Raw genomic sequence first — 16,156 nt, 5'->3', positions numbered from 1 at the left:
TTTATTTAACGGCGTTTTATAAAACGTCACATTTTATAACATTTAACGACGTTTCTTAAACGTCGCTGTTTTAAAAAATAAAAACGGCACCGTTTCACGCGTTTAAAAGCGCCTTCGATTGTCCTCTCTCTCTCCCTTAAATGGGCAACCCTGTGAATCCCTAATCTCTCTCACTCGCTCAGTTCGTAGCCCTAATCTCTTACTCACAGTCTCTCGTTCGCTCTCTCTATTTCTCTAAACCCTCTCAATGGATCGATTCATCTCTCACTGATTCAGCTCAGAATGATACAATCTCGCTGATTAATCTTGGCAGTTTCGATTTTGATTTCGAAGTTCTCTCTCGATTTCGATTTCAAGATTTCTGTCTCGGTGATTCTCTCTCTCAATTTCAAAGTCTATTTTGAATCTGAGAATAATTGTTAAAGCCCTTTGTAAACCCTCATTTGGAATCCTCATGCCTTCAAATCTCGTCTCTCTCAACCTTCTCTAAACCGTTATCATTCTCACAGATTCATCTTTGAGATTCAGAGCGAATTCGATTTCGAAGCTCCATTGCCACCACCGTCTGCCCCGGCTCGATTTCTCAGATTTTGATTTCGAAGGTCCACTCCCACCACCATCTGCACCAGCGAGGTATCAATTTCTCTGTCTCTCTCAAGCTCTTCCTTCTCGTCTCTCTCGATCTGGTTATTGAAATTGAAATTCTAAACAAGAAACTACAAGTTGATTTGTGGCTGAACACATCATTTTCTTCTTTTCTTTACTCTCTGCTTCGTTGAACTAGATTTAAAGTCTTTGCTTCAAGTCCGTATGTGTGTGTGTGTGTGTGTGTGAGTGAGAGAGAGAGAGAGAGAGAGAGAGAGAGGATGAGGATGAGGATGAGGATGAGGAGGAGGAGAAGGAGTTGATTTGTGTCTGAAGGCATCCTTTCCTGATCTGTTATGTTGAAAAAGTTGAAAGATCTCTGAATATATACAGTTAAGGTCCTTCAATGCTTAAGTTTTCATTTTTTCATTATATAATATGTACATATATATATATATTTGGGTTGAAGTATTTATATCATGGGATCGATAAAGACCTTTGGGTTCATTGATCAGGTTTCTGGTTCTTCTTCTTTTTTTTTGAAATTTATTCAGAAAACAAATTCTGAAAACCAAACCAATTTTGTTTTGTTTCCACCTCCCCCTCTGTATGCCAAGTGTTTGTTGCTGCAGTAATTATGTATACTGATTGTCTAGACTGGAGTTTTATATGTTAGAACTGAATTTTACATTATATACTTGGTTCCAATCACAGTACACCAGTGCATGTTTAAGAGGTGCCTGCCCATGAATACTGTTGACTTTTGTCACACGATGGGCATGTTCCATTTTGAATGGAACACAGAGAATGACCAAAATAGAGTGATTCTAAGAGTGCCAAGCAACTTTTTATTCTTTTATTTTTTATGTACAATGTCACATTTGTTTCTTTTGGACTGATTATACATTTTGGTTTCCCCTCTAGAATGGAGTTGATCCTATGGATAGAAACATGGAAAAGCCAAAAACTTTGGATGATGTAACTGATAAAACCAAACCCTGGCAGTTGGCCGAAATTATAGATCCTGCTCAATGCCGGCAGGTTACCATGCCAGACAACATGGATGCAGTCAACAAGGTGTGTTCCTACTCATTTGTTGCTGCAAAATCTATCTATTGGATTATGCTCGACTGACACATCTACATCCAGGTTGCTTGACTACTCTATACAAATTCCGGTTTTGGTGTTTTGGCACTTGGGTCTAATGGGATTCAGAAGTTATGGAAGTGGACATGCAGTGAACAAAATCCAGGTGGAAAGGTAATAGCAAGTTGGGAGTAATTTCATTTGCATGTTTTCCTGTTTCTTTTCTTTTATTAGTCGATATTTGTGGAGGAGAATTCTGAACTTGGTGAGGGTCTAAAGGCCACTGCCAATGTTGTTCCACAGCAATGGCAACCAAACAGTGGTCTTGTTATGACTAATGATGTCACAGGTGTCAACCTTGAGGAAGCAGTGCCTTGCATAGCACTCTCAAAGAATGACTCTTATGTAATGTCAGCCTGTGGCGGCAACGAACAATCTGGTTTGGGTTTCTTTTTAGGCTTGATTGGTTCAAGGACAAAGTTGAAACAGTATAAATGCTGAATTTGTTTCAACACCATGTCAAATCTGTGCACATGTTTAGCAAATATCCTTCTGTGTTATCCTTACCCTACCATACCTATGAAGAATAATCATCAAAGTAGCTTGCACTTGCAAAATAGGCATAACAGCAGCTGAGTAAAATCCAAATTAGAAAATTTTATGGTGTAAATAGACCTTGTGTTGTGGGAGATTAGCCCAAATGCATATAACTTGCAATTACACAAACTTCCTTTTAGAAAACTTTATGATTTGTTTTCTTGATGTATTCTTGCGGACGAATCACATATACCAAGCTAAGTCGGAGTATTGTTTATTTCTCAAGATCAAACATTAGATCATCTCTGTCTGGACTATCCTATATTCTGCTGGATTTTGTTTTAGAAGGTGCCTCTCGACTGGTCTTTAACCGGCCCGGAACATATTGGTAAGTTGTAGCCTCCTTATTAATCTAGTCCATCTTTGTTTCATCTACGATAAGAAAACGAAAACGACTAAAAAAACAACAGTGTTTTCAAACTTTTCATCTAAGGTACATACATCTTCCTTTATTCTTCTTGGAGGTTTGCAGGTGATTTCAGTGTCTGGTCCACCATCAAGATATGCTGAGAAGTGGCTAGAAGATCAGCATTATTCATCTTTTTGCCAGGTTAAATGTACTTGAATATTCACTTCCATGTTAGTGAATCAAATGTGACTTTATTCTCTTTTTTTCTTTTTTGTATCATAGGTTATATGCGTCTGACATTTATAGCAGTTCTCCAGTTTTTCAATATTTGAGGTTTATTTGATTCCTTCTTTAGACAAGTAGGAAAATCTATGCAATATCGAAGGGTGCTCAAAATTAATAGTTTAATTACTTAACATGTCCAAGCACATTGTATTGCGGAGGTAGTGTAAGAAACACATACACTTCTACAAAAGTATGTGTCTATGTTGGAGAATGACACTTGGACATGCTCTATGCCTATGACACTCCTCATGCTCTAAGCCTCCTACACATTTCAGACATGCCCCGATATGTGTTGGACATGCATTCAAACATGTTCTATTATTTGAAAAAAAAAAAAAAGAATTGAGCACACTTCATGAAGAAAAATAAAAGTGGAACAACAGATGATGTACAATAACATGTTCATGAAGTGTTGCCAACATGTCTAGCAAAAAATTAATAATTAAAAAAATTGACACGCCACATGGCAAAAAATTATAGACTGAATAATGGTTAAGGGAAGGGAAAAACTTGTGAAGATGAGAAGATGATAAGTATGAAACATCCATTCAAAACCTATTGCAAGTCCAAAATTAACGTAGTCACACATACTGTTGAAGAGGTATTCATGATTTTAAGGCTTGGTATCTAGGCAGCATGCATTTACAAGGGTTCTTACGTTCTTAGGCAGAGGAAATGCCCTTTTAGTGGAATTCTGCATATATGAAAAACAATTACGACTTTCAGAACTAGCATTTAAAAACAGTAGAATAGTTTGAAAAAGTTGAGATCAAGTACCCATGAATGTTATATGCCTTTGGATCTCATTCCATCAATACTATCAGTATAAGTAAACAGAAGACAATTCTATAGCTTATCTCATTGCATCAATACTAATTTACCGTGCTTTGCATGCCATATTCTATTTGTCAGTTTAGTTCTTTTTGTTCTTTCAATATTTAGCTTTCAATTGATGACTTAGCTCTCACAATGTTGGGGTTTATGAATAACAGGGCAGCAGCACCTGCAGCTAAGAACACAGGTATTCATAAGTAAATACTCGGTGTAATTGACTTACAATATTCACATTGTGTGATTAATGTGTCCTGTTGTGTGGTAATAATGAAAAAGTGAAGTTGATAATACTCTTATTGTGTGATTAATGTGTCCTATTGCTTTTATTATTGCCCTTTGTAATAATCAATGAGACTTTTCATTATGATTTTAGAAATATTTTAAATCTCTAGCTTTAGATTCCTAAATTAATCTCAAGTGATATATCATAAGTCATGTGACTTCAAAGTTTCATTAAAGTATACTTATCTAATGGATATTTACCGTTTCGTTAAAGTATTTATCTAATGAATATTTACCATGTCATTGGGAGTTTAAAATTGAAGGTCCAAAATGGGAGGTATCATTACTGTAATCATTAAATTTGGTCACAAATCGGGGCAGTTAAATGTCTTTATCACAATCCAAAGAAAAGTAAATTTCGATGGATTTGAGGCACACTTCAGATTACGGAAATGTCATGGCATTTTGGGCTCAATTGCTTATGGCTCTTGACTACTTACATGTGAATCATATTCTTCATCGAGATGTTAAGGTAAGTTGCATCTATCTGTATACTAGAGGATTTATGTGGAGAGACAAACAGAGAACCAAACAGAAGGAGAAGCCAAAAGCCATACATAGAAAAAGAAACCAAATGGGAACCGAATACCAAGTGCCAATGGAGAGACTGGAACTGAAGACCTTTTTCAGCCTGAGCTCTGATTAAGTCACCAATTTTCCAAAAGCTTAAGCTATTAGGAAATGGGCCCAACAATTTATATATCAAGCTTTCTATCATATACCTTGTGGTAACCTTATTCCTATGCCTAATTTTATTTGTTTTAATTCTAATCGGATTTTTTCTTCTTTCAATACGCTTCTTGGATCTTTCAGAGACAGCATTAAAGCTTGATACTTTGGTTGGTGATATTGAAGATGCAGTATCTTCCACAATAAACAGAAACCTAAGGAAGCATTCTTCCACACAGAATTCAGAAGTGAGTGCCCTTTAGACTGATTGGAATAAACAATGGTCTCTTTTTTTCCTTTCTAATTTCGTAGTCTCTGCAGGATGTGCATTTGCTTGCTATTAAATCACTCAAACTAACTGAAGATGTTCTAGCTTCAGTTACAAAAACACGTCCTCAGTGGGCACGTCTACTTTCAGCTGTTGATCACAGAGTAGATCGAGCATTAGCCATTTTAAGGCCCCAGGCAATTGCAGATTACAGGGCCCTTCTTACTTCACTTGGATGGCCACCACCTTTGTCCATGTTGAATTCCTCAGATTCAGATGCAAGGAAACCAGCTGAAGTGCAAAATCCTCTTTTTACAATGCAAGGGGACCTCAAGCATCAGTACTGTGAAAATTTTGTCGCATTATGCAGCCTGCAGGAATTGCAGAGACAAAGAAAATCTCGGCAACTAGCGGGGCATAATAGGGAAGTTGCCCTGCACCAGCCACTTTGGTCTATTGAGGAGCTGGTGAACCCTTTAGCAATTGCATCCCAACGCCATTTCTCAAAGTGGGTTGATAAGCCAGAATTCATGTTTGCTCTTGTATATAAGATTACTCGGGATTATGTAGACTCCATGGATGAGTTATTGCAACCCCTAGTTGATGAAGCAATGCTATCAGGTTACAGTTGCAGAGAAGAATGGATTTCAGTAATGGTGTCCTCCCTATCAACATACTTAGCAAAGGAGATATTTCCTATATATGTTGGTCAGCTTGAAGAAGAGAGTGTCACCAGTGTTCGCTCCCAGGTTAGAATATCCTGGCTTCATCTTGTTGACTTGATGATTAGCTTTGATAAAAGAGTACAATCTCTGGTAGCACAGACTGGGAATCTTGCCTTCCTTCCAAGAAGATGGAAAGAAAATTTCTTCTCTATCTGTATTTTGTGATCGACCTGATTGGCTTGATTTGTGGGCAGAGATAGAGATTACTGACATGTTTGATCAGCTAAAACCTGAGATGGAGAATGAGAGAAACTGGTCAACCAAAATTCAGGGAGGAGTTGTCTCTGGTCCAGAAGATTATAAATCTCCTGCAACTTCCAGTGCTTTTCTTCGGCGCTTATCATCTGTGGTTGATCGTTCTCGATCAGTGCCAACCATTTATTTAAGGTCAAGGTTTTTATCCGATTGTCTGGTGTACCTCTTGTACGCAAATTTTTGGATTGTTTATTTCTCAGATGCCAAGAAGCCGAGGGCCTGACAGCCCTGACTGATGATGATGCTTTAATCAAAGTTACAAAATCCATTAATGCCGGTCACTATTTTGAGTCCGTTTTGAAGGAATGGTGTGAAGATGTCTTCTTTCTTGAGATGGGATTGAAACATAGTGATGAATTGGCCAAGATTATATGAAGAACAAGAAGCAATGGCAAGAAAAGGGTGAAGTAGGTTGGGCAGTATCTAAACAGTTCATTGCAGCGCTTGATTATCTGCAAGGAAAAATGTCGGTTTTGGATTTAACTTTTGTGGCTTTGTATATAAGGTAGTAATTTTTTGATTGAGAATTGTGAATTCAATTTTTGAATATATTATTTTGTGAAAAAATTAATGCTATATTAAATTGAATGGGAAAGTGAATTAATACTATATTTGTTATTTGAATGGGAGTTATTATTTCATATTAGTGTTATTTAGTTTTATTATTGGTGTTCTTTTAGTTCAATCACATAAAATTAGTACAATTTCAAAACCAAAAAAAGAAAAGAAAGATAAGACGGCGTTTTTCAAATGCCACTATAACGGTTGGAATTTTTAAAATTAAAAAAACCTATGAAGGCGTTTTAAAAACGTCGCTAAAATCATACTGACGTCACAGTATTGTTAGGGCAGGGCATTTGGCGGCGTTTTTAAAAACGCCGCCTATACTAATACAGCGACGTTTTCAAAACGCCATAAAGTTATAGCGACGGCCGCGTCATCGGCGTTTGGTATTAAACGTCACAAAAAGAATTGACGACGTTTTTGGTACCTATAGCGGCGTTTTTTAAACGCCGCTAAAAGCCTAATTTCCAGCAGTGACTGTGAGTGAAGACTGCAGTTGCCAATTTTTTGACCCCAACAATGATGTGGCAATAAATGAATGTGATGCCCTAGTGTCAATCAATAGACTAGCCTAAAGTATTGAAAATGAGAAATGTACCTCTTATAACCGATGGCCCCGACGCTTGCTTGGAAGCGGTGACAGCATACACTTTTCCTTGTGACATCTACTCCCCTACCTCACTCCTCTGAACATACGCTTGTTGTGCAGATTGAGCAGACGTGGCTCCCTAAACTATCCTAGATGTTTGTTCTGACTGGGCCAGCTGATAAGATTGCCTCTGTCCCTGACCCATCTATAAACCTCCAGACTGTCTAGACCCTGCCACACTTGGAGTCCCTACTTTCTGTGGGCAAAACTTCTTTAAATGTCGTGGCTGACCACATTGATAACAAGATTGGGGTTGGCACCTATTCTGAAGTTAACCTTATGGATGCATAGTTTGGGACCGTGCTCCACTTTTCTGTTCGCATTCTACAGCCTTATGACTGTAGACACCCCATTTTTGACTGTCCTCAAGACTTGGACGTCACCGTTTGAACACTCGGTGATCATCCATGTTCGTGTTCGTTTTGAGTTCTCGGAGGTCTCGGCTACGCGCCGTGCCTCAGGATCTCTCAACTCGGTTGTCTTGTGCTTGGTTGGACCAAACACTTGTTGGTTTTTGCTTTGGGAGGTAGAGAATGGCTTGTTGGCCATCCCTACGCCTCACCGACCATGTCTTGAGGCTACCAGCCGTGTCTTCTTGCCACCGGCCATTGGTGATGGCCGGCCGGCACTTTGTGAGGTCGACCAACTATTTATTTGGCCGATGGACTCCTTTTCTGGCCGGTACCCCTTTTTTGCCTTTTTCAGGCAGTGTGCATGCCAGCTGTGCCAGCTGGAGTGCACGGATCTGTCCTCCATACACGTGTATGGAGGAATTGCACCCTTTGCACCCTTTTGGTCTAGCTTCTTGGGGAAGCTTGGACCTTTGTCTTAGCTTCCTCAAGAAGCTTAGACACCTGTCTCAGCTTCCTAAGGAAGCCTTGGACCCTTTGCCTTAGCTTCTTTTAGAAGCCTTGACCCCTTTTGCTAGCTTCTCTTGGAAGCTTAAGCCTCCATCTTGCTCTATATAAGGAGACCTTCCCTCTCCTTTGAGGGGGTTCAACAAAAACCAGACCTAATACATATATATCTGATATATACACCTTCTCTCTCTATATCCCCCTCTCTCTCTTCATTTGTGTGTGTTAGAGAGCCAAAAAGTGTGTTTTGTTCTTAGTTTTGCACTAAGTCACCTAGCATTACACCATAATTCAACTTTGGAGGTGTTGAGGGTTTGTTCTTGAAGTTTTGAGCTGGTTTTGATCAGAAGAAGGTGGCTGAACTTGCTGTTCTTGAAGTGTTCTTCAAGGGTAACACTATTGCTTTATTTTCCCCAATCTTGCACTAGCTTTTAACCCCCTTTGCATGCTGTTTTGAGCTTTGTGTATAACATATAAAAGTTCTTTTTTTTTTTTTTTTTTTTTTTTTTTGTGTTTAAGACACTTCATTAAGGTCATTTTAGTGTTGGGGGTCAACCTCTCCCTCTTAGGCCTTGTTTGGCCCTTTTTGTGCTCTCCTTGTTAAGCTTTGAATACCTTTGTGCATTGGCCTTCTCACCACTGAAATCCAGAGGATTTTCAGTGGTGAAGAAGAGGTTTTGAGGTCTTGCATAGGGGAGGGACACCCCTCTCCCTTTGTGTCTCATTTGTTCATGTTTTTGGCTCACAGGGGTAGCATGCATGCTTAGTTGTTTTTGGCTCCATTTCAGAGGTTTTTTGGGTGTTATATGGTCATATTATATCTCTGTCTTTGGTCGGATTTATGGCCCCTTGCATGCACAATGTACTTGCCTTGCATTCCTTCATTTTGCCTAGAAGGGTACCATGCATTTAGGCCTCCATGCTTGTAGGTTCTAGCTTGACTTCATGAAGCTTTTGGTCATATTTCATCATGCTTGAGGTCTGCTGGGTACTGATTTGATCATGTTTGCCATGTTTGGTATAGCCTCTTTGCATTTTGGCTTGTAAGCCTTGAGTGTGTGGGTCACTAGCATGCTTAGCTTAGCTTATTCTCATGAATTGGCATCATTGGAGATCATATTTCAGTCCATAATCCATGCTTGTATGCTTGCATTCATCATTCCTTCCATGCCTTGAAGAGGTGTCCTTTTGTGCCTCGAAATAAAGCATTGTGCATGCCTATGTGTTTGAGGCTTTGGGTTGCCGTATCAGTGGGTTTTGGGGCTCATTTGTGCATGATAAAACTCTGTCTTGCCTTGAAAAATCCATGCCATGTTTGCTTAGGGTAGGTGTTGAGTAATGCCCTCTTTTGTGGCCTTGAATGCCTTCCATCTCGCATCCATTTCCTAGCATGTTTTGGCATCATCCTTCGCATGCTTTTCAGATTTTAACATAAGTGTTTAATGTCCACATTTATCACCTTTAAGTGTCCATGAAGTTGCCCCTTCCATGCTTAGGTGATAGGCCTTGGTATGTGCATGCTTGCATGCATGATTTGTGTCCTTATGCATCATCTATGGCCACCGTTTTGGGGCATGCCTGAGGCCTCCCATTTTTGTTTAAGTCCACAATTGCATGTTTTGGCATGTTGCATTACTTTGGTCTCATGTTTGCATTATATCATCTTTGCATGTTTGCATTGTTGCTTAGCTAGTTGCACATCATGTTTGCATCGCATGTTTGGCACATTGCATAATTGCATTATATGTCACATTACATTTGGCATGTTTTGGTACTTTAGCCTCATGTGCATACTTAAGTCACATCTCACACAGGCATTGCATTTTTGCTTGGTTTGGGGTGTCAAACCGAGCATGAGGAATGAGGCATGTTTGTACTTAAAGTGACGAAACACGTCTCACTCTTCGGTCGCCGATCCCTTTGATCTCAACATGATAGGGCGTTAGCACTCATTTGCTTTGTTGCATGCATTTATATTGAGTTGCAAACTTGGTGCCTTTGGCCACCATGCATCGAAGTACGTGATTGGTGGGCCGAGTACCGAGGGCCATGCTTCCTTGAGTCTATAGCATGATTGGGAGAGTGGCCATGCACACATTGCTTTGAAAATTCCATACCATGCACTGCCTGTCCTCTACTGCTGTCAAAACAGGGCTCTGCAGATAGAAATGGCCGGTCGACCACTTTTTGTGCCTACCGGCCATCATTGTCCAGCCGATGACACAAGATTTGGCCGATAATCCCATTCCCATGGCCGGTGGAATTTTGTTCTGGCCAGTGGAAATCCAAAACACTCAGGAGGAAGTTCAAAGCAGTTTTGGAAACTTTCATATCTTTCAGAGGAGCAAGGCAGTGTAAACAGAGGCAACAGTGGCATGGTACCGGGTTTTCGGGCACGGCAAATCGAGCATGCATCATCCCATCATTCCGAGGCGGGGCTGCGGCCACCTTCTTTTTGTAATTAATTTGTTGATTAATTAGAAGTTTTGTAATTAATTAATTAGTTAGTCAGCTAGTTAATTAGTTAAATCTGTATTATTTATTCGGACCCTCTGAGTGAGGGCAATTGTGTATTAAGTGTGCGTGAGTGTGTGTATGTCTTCCAACCCCACGTCTTTCTTCCCTTTTATTTACTAGCTTTCGATGGTTAGTTTAGGGCATGTTTAATTTAGCATACCTTATGCTATGCATGCGTGCATCATTCATCAGTCTTGCACACACCGGGCTCGGCGCATCATACTAACTGCATAGTATTTCCATTCCAACTTGAATACGCGTATCGAGTTGTCGCATTTCACATGCCATTCTTAGATTAGCCGAGTCTATTCTAGTTGCATTCTGTATGTGTTGCATTAGCCATCTTAACATGAACTAGGATCATGCATTTGATTACTAACTGGTTTCTGTTTTGGCTTGGAGTACTAGGTAAGCTCTTATGCTTTAACATCTTGCATGCGCGTGAGTGTTGCCATATTAGCATGCTTACCATGAGGCTATATGCTTATGTGATATATCTGCCTGAATGCCTGTGGGTGAAGGCTGGGTTATCTGAATTAGAATAATGCATAGACTATGAGTTTTAAGCCCACTAGACAGTGGCAAAACCATCTTTTCTAAGCCCACTTGAGGTTGGCAAAACCTGCATTTTAGCCTACTTGCGAGTAGCAAACTGTTTTCAAAACAAACATGAAATGCTTTGTCCCAATTCAGGCGACTCAGTCTATTCTTGTTATGCTGTGCGCATCACATAGTAAATCTAGGCTAATAATCGGAATAAGAATGTATAATGTTTTCAAAATAAGATATCATGGTTAGTAGAGGCCGATCTTCGGATCGGGCGAGAGGGGGTGCTCATAGCTGACCTTCCCCAATCGTACCCAAGTTCCCGAGCCGAGGCAACTCTGGTGATGACGGACACGTGGCCTTAGGCAAACGAGTCAGGGTTTCCTAAATTTCCCCAAAATAAAATATTTAGGTGGCGACTCTGTATCTGGCAAAGCAGTCCATGTTTGGCACTTCTTTACAAAAATCTATTTTCCAAAACGATTTGCTAGATTTGGACTCTTTGGTTCAGATTAAGAACTGTGACAATTTGAGTCCGAACTGTAGTAAGCCCAAATGAACAAACCGGGATTTCCCTCTCGGGACGTTCGGGGGGCATCCACAATGACCCATTTGGCCACATCTATAACAAGCACCAGTAACTCAGGTCATATTTCCCGAACTTCCGTTCGTCACATGACTAGAGGATTTAGCTTGTTGTGGAGGCAATTGAAAGGACGATGATGAACTGCTAGACCGTTTTGAAGAACCCATGTCACTCATAGCATCGAAATGTCCTGCACTCTTCAATCTTTTCCTTGCCTCTTCAGCCTCTACAATAATCTCCACATGAGCTGTTGCTTCAACTAAGCGGTCGTAATCACGTATCATATTGCCAACCACCTTCATTAAAATTTTCGGCCTCAACCTCTTTTCAAATTTGAGGCACCTTCACTCTTCTATTGCCACTAATTCGGGTGGAAAACGCGAGAGACTAGTGAATTTGGCTTCAAACTTCGCCACTGGTGTATCTAGTTTCAATAACTCTTTAAATTGCATCCTCAATAGCTTCCTAGCCATGGGAGGGAGGAATTTATCTTGGAAAGCTTGCACAAATGCTTCCCAAGTATGTTAAACTCTATGTTTTATGGCTTTCCACCACTGCCCAGCCTCCCCTTTCAATTGATAGGCCGCTAATGCCACCCGCAATTCGTTCTCTCGAATGTCTAAAATTTCAAAGGAATTGACTACTTGTTCCAAGCACTCATCAGCTTCCATCAGACCAGGCTCACCGCTATACTCGGCTGGATTAGAACGAAAGAACTCCTTTTTCAAAAAGGAAGCTCTTGTTTCTTCCTCAATGGTTCTAGCTGCTTACTCGACTCTCAATATCTCCATGGACTCCCTTAGAGCCCTTGTCATTTCCCTAGCCAAGGCCCCCATAACTTCTTGGGCCGGTGGAATGGGTATATTGTTTTGACCCAATCCTTCTTTTTGAGGAGGGATCTCGGGTTAGACTGGAATATTCCAGCCTCCCCGATGAGGTCTACCGCGAGCTCCAGCACGTCCTGACATCTATAAGAAGTAGAGACAATATTAAATGCTAGACCAATTTTTCGTACCTATGTGCTCCATTTTTACTCCTCAAACTTATTCACCTTGTAACCACACAAACTTCCACATAGAATAATCCAAACAATCACGCATACAATCACATAAAAGCACACATGAGTTGTCCTCCTAAGATATTAGCTAATTCCATGGCAATCAAGGACCTCAAGTGGAAAGATCAGTGATCAAATGACTTTCCAAAAGGATTTTGATGAATGCAATGGGCAAAAGCCATATCATAGGATTTTAACCCCATACCCACATATTCACACAAGGACACATATCACACAAGGCATCCTAAGCGTTCCATCCTAGCCTAAGGACCCTATTGTGAAACACGTCACTTCCCACAAGCCCAATGTATTGTAGCCTAGGCTCTGATACCATTTGTAACACCCTGTAATTCTGTCACAAGAATATGTTAAGATAAAAACATGAATTTTTATACCTAAAAATTATCTTTTGCATTAAACTAAGAGGTGAGGGATTACAATTCACCAGGTACCGTCCTACAATATTCAGAATTCATACACTAGTTCAATGAACTAGATGGCCTTACAAAACATAAGTGTCTAGGGTGTACAATAACAACGAAATACATTGATAGTCTTGTTACAAAAAATCCCAATTCAAAACAACAAAGTACACGTGAATCAACTATTTCCAAAATGAGCTATTGCTTGATCCCATCCATCAAGGAGATGGTGCTTCGTCAATTCCTGAAATATAAAAATAAGGTTGAGCTATATGCCCAGTAGGAACACATTTACCCAAGTATTTAATCCTTTGAATAAGATTATGGTATCCTTACAGCAAGACTTTACAAAGAAACTTATCCCCATATGCGATCTTTAACAATCATATAAATTCATAACAACCAAACAATGACAATTACTAATCACGTCATCAATTACAACAATTAAACATTCACAACCATAGAAAACAAGCTATGAGTCCATCTGTAAGAGTCTAATTTAAAATGCCCTTTTTCTTTTGTTCTGAAGACTGCCTCCATATTTGCTGGCTATTATACGAAGAGGAGTTGACACCCAAAGAAAATCATCTGTTTTTCCACTTTCGTCGGATATTATACGCCGGTACTGTGTGGACACCCAAAAATCATTTTTCCCACATTCGTCCAGCGATAAGCCTAGATAAGGCATTTGGGCACCTTTTTAAACCACCCGCGTGGTACCAACGCAACACCACATTTTCCAAAGCCAACTCTTACCCGGACTCATGCACAATCAACAATTCCACAAGCATCCAACATCACCAAAGAATGGAATGCCACACAACATTCACGAAAAATAACATCCACATCTTTCATTCCTTCATTATTTATAACATTTCATGAAGTAAAGTAAATTCCATTCAATTTGGTGTTTTCTACTTAACTTGAGAATTTAAGGTTTCACCAAATTTGGGGGTTTGTCTCTTTTATCATAGATATGGGTTTCAACAACTTTTATATACATGTTTTGAGAAGAGAGTGTAAAGAAATTTCAAGCAAGAGTCAAGTAAAAATGGTTAATTTATGTAAAACATGGAATTAATCCAACAATATTCTCAAATGGGCTCATAAGTCACAACTCTTTAAAACAAAGAAATACTAGGGTAAAAGTATCCCTACCTCAACAAGTAGAAGGAAAATGAAGCCCCTTGAAGAATCCTTTGCGAAACCAAGATTCGATCGGTGGAAAAGTAAGATCTCCAAGTCTTCTTCACTCTTTGCTAGGTGATCTAAGCCAAATCTTAGTGGAATGGAAGGTATTTTAGAGTGAGAAACTAGGGTTCTTCGAAAATGAGGAGAGAAGAGGGAAGATTGAAATGAAAAGTGTAAGGAATGATCTAGAATCACATTTTTAAAGTTGCTGAATTCGCGTAGTCCGCTCGAGCGCCACCTTCCATGCTCGAGCGTAAGACACAAACTTAGAGGCCTGCGTGAGCAATGAATCTCTTACTCAAGCATAAAATGACAAGTCCCAGATGTTTTCCAAAGCTACAGGGAAACAACTGGGAACAAACATTCTCCACTTGAGCGCCACTTCCTGCGCTTGAGTGTCCTGCCTGCAAACTCAAAAGATACTAGGAGTTAAAATTTTCTGCTCGAGCGTGACTTTCCACACTCGAGTGGACCCAGAAACAAAAGTGTCACAGAATAGCTAAAAGAGGCTTGTTAGGCATTTTAGCCAATGTGATTCCAATTTTGGGCCTCCAACGGGCTGGCCATTACACTGGCTACTTTACCAATAGATTTTTTCACTGGCTACAATTGAAGAGCTCTAGAGGCTCTGCAAACAAATATAGTTAACTCTTTCCCACCTAATCACTTTCAGTTTTCTCTGTCTCTCTTTATCAACGTTTTCTTAAGGTATGGTACTCCCTCCCTCCTACTCTATCTCTCTCTCTCTCTCTCTCTCTCTCTCTCTCTCTTTGTTTGTTGAATCTCTTCTTTTTCTTCTCACTTCTCAACTCTGTCCCTCCCTACCACCCCACCTTCCCCAATCTGTAACCCTATTGAACAATTCTCCTTGTTTCCCCTTTCCCCCTCTTTGCAACTCCATCACTTATGTAATTGAACACATATTTCTCTTTTGATTTGGATTTCTTAACATTATTTGATTGGGTTTGTCTACATGTCTTGGATTTTTGTACATTTATATGTATTTATTTGGGATTTTCGTATATGTATGTGTTGTATAAAAGAATAAAAAAGTGTATGAAAAAGACTCAAATTTAAATAAAGAAGAAAAACACAATAAAGGCAAGGCACATCCATGATGCTTTCTTTAAGATAGTAATTTCCCCTTTATTATACAAAAAGGACTCTTGGAAATTATATTTCTAGGATATAATGCCTATAATAAGAAAACAATACTAAGATGGTATTTCTTAATTGTTTTCTGAACCAGAACCTTAACCCAGAAAATATCAGAATGAAAACAGGCAAGGAACAAGAGGAAAAGCTTAGTGACTATGGGCTATAGAAGAGAGCCCCTTAAAAGGAACTCGAACAGATACCAAATAAAGAAAAGGTGTGTCCTTTTTTTATAAACACTACCAGAATTTCAAATATTTGAACTAATGCCCAAACCAACAGCCGGTTAGGATTTGAAATTGAAATCTTTAAACTGTTTTATTCAAATTGTCTGAAACTATTTATCTGAATATTTTATTTATTTATTTATTTATTTCTCTGTCTATATATATGCATGAAAAGAACTAAAAGCTCCATCTCACGGATATCTTCAAAGAAAGACCTCCAATGGAAACTTAAAGGAATATGGAAAGTCTTTCCTCTATTTATAGTAGATGAGAGCACACTCATTTGCTCAAGATTTCAATATGAGAATCAAGCTAAAATTTTGAATTCTATGTGCATGAGGGAAAATGAAATATTGAATTCTCTCCAAGTGAAAGTGTAACACCCGCATCCTTTAATCCATTGGAGCGTGTATTTAATTCCCTTATTTTCATTTTTGGGAGTCTTTGGAG

The 16,156-nt window shown here is 39.4% G+C and overlaps 1 long non-coding RNA gene and 1 pseudogene across 1 annotated transcript; both read left to right on the top strand.

Annotated features, from left to right (window-relative positions):
• The first annotated feature begins 323 nt into the window (after positions 1 to 323).
• LOC145796942 (uncharacterized) lies at positions 324 to 2,230 on the top strand. Its single transcript, XR_014337727.1, has 3 exons — positions 324 to 633; positions 1,510 to 1,662; positions 1,735 to 2,230. It is a non-coding gene; the product is annotated as an uncharacterized LOC145796942 (long non-coding RNA).
• A 202-nt stretch (positions 2,231 to 2,432) lies between these two features.
• LOC145797781 (RINT1-like protein MAG2) lies at positions 2,433 to 6,487 on the top strand (annotated as a pseudogene).
• The last annotated feature ends 9,669 nt before the right edge of the window (positions 6,488 to 16,156 follow it).

The sequence above is a fragment of the Camellia sinensis genome, chromosome 8 (genome assembly GCF_055761805.1).
Source record: "Camellia sinensis isolate YWXY chromosome 8, ASM5576180v1, whole genome shotgun sequence".
NCBI classification, from domain to species: domain Eukaryota; kingdom Viridiplantae; phylum Streptophyta; class Magnoliopsida; order Ericales; family Theaceae; genus Camellia; species Camellia sinensis.
The sequence above is the reverse complement of the archived record's forward strand: the minus strand, read 5'-3'. Positions and strand labels throughout refer to the sequence as shown.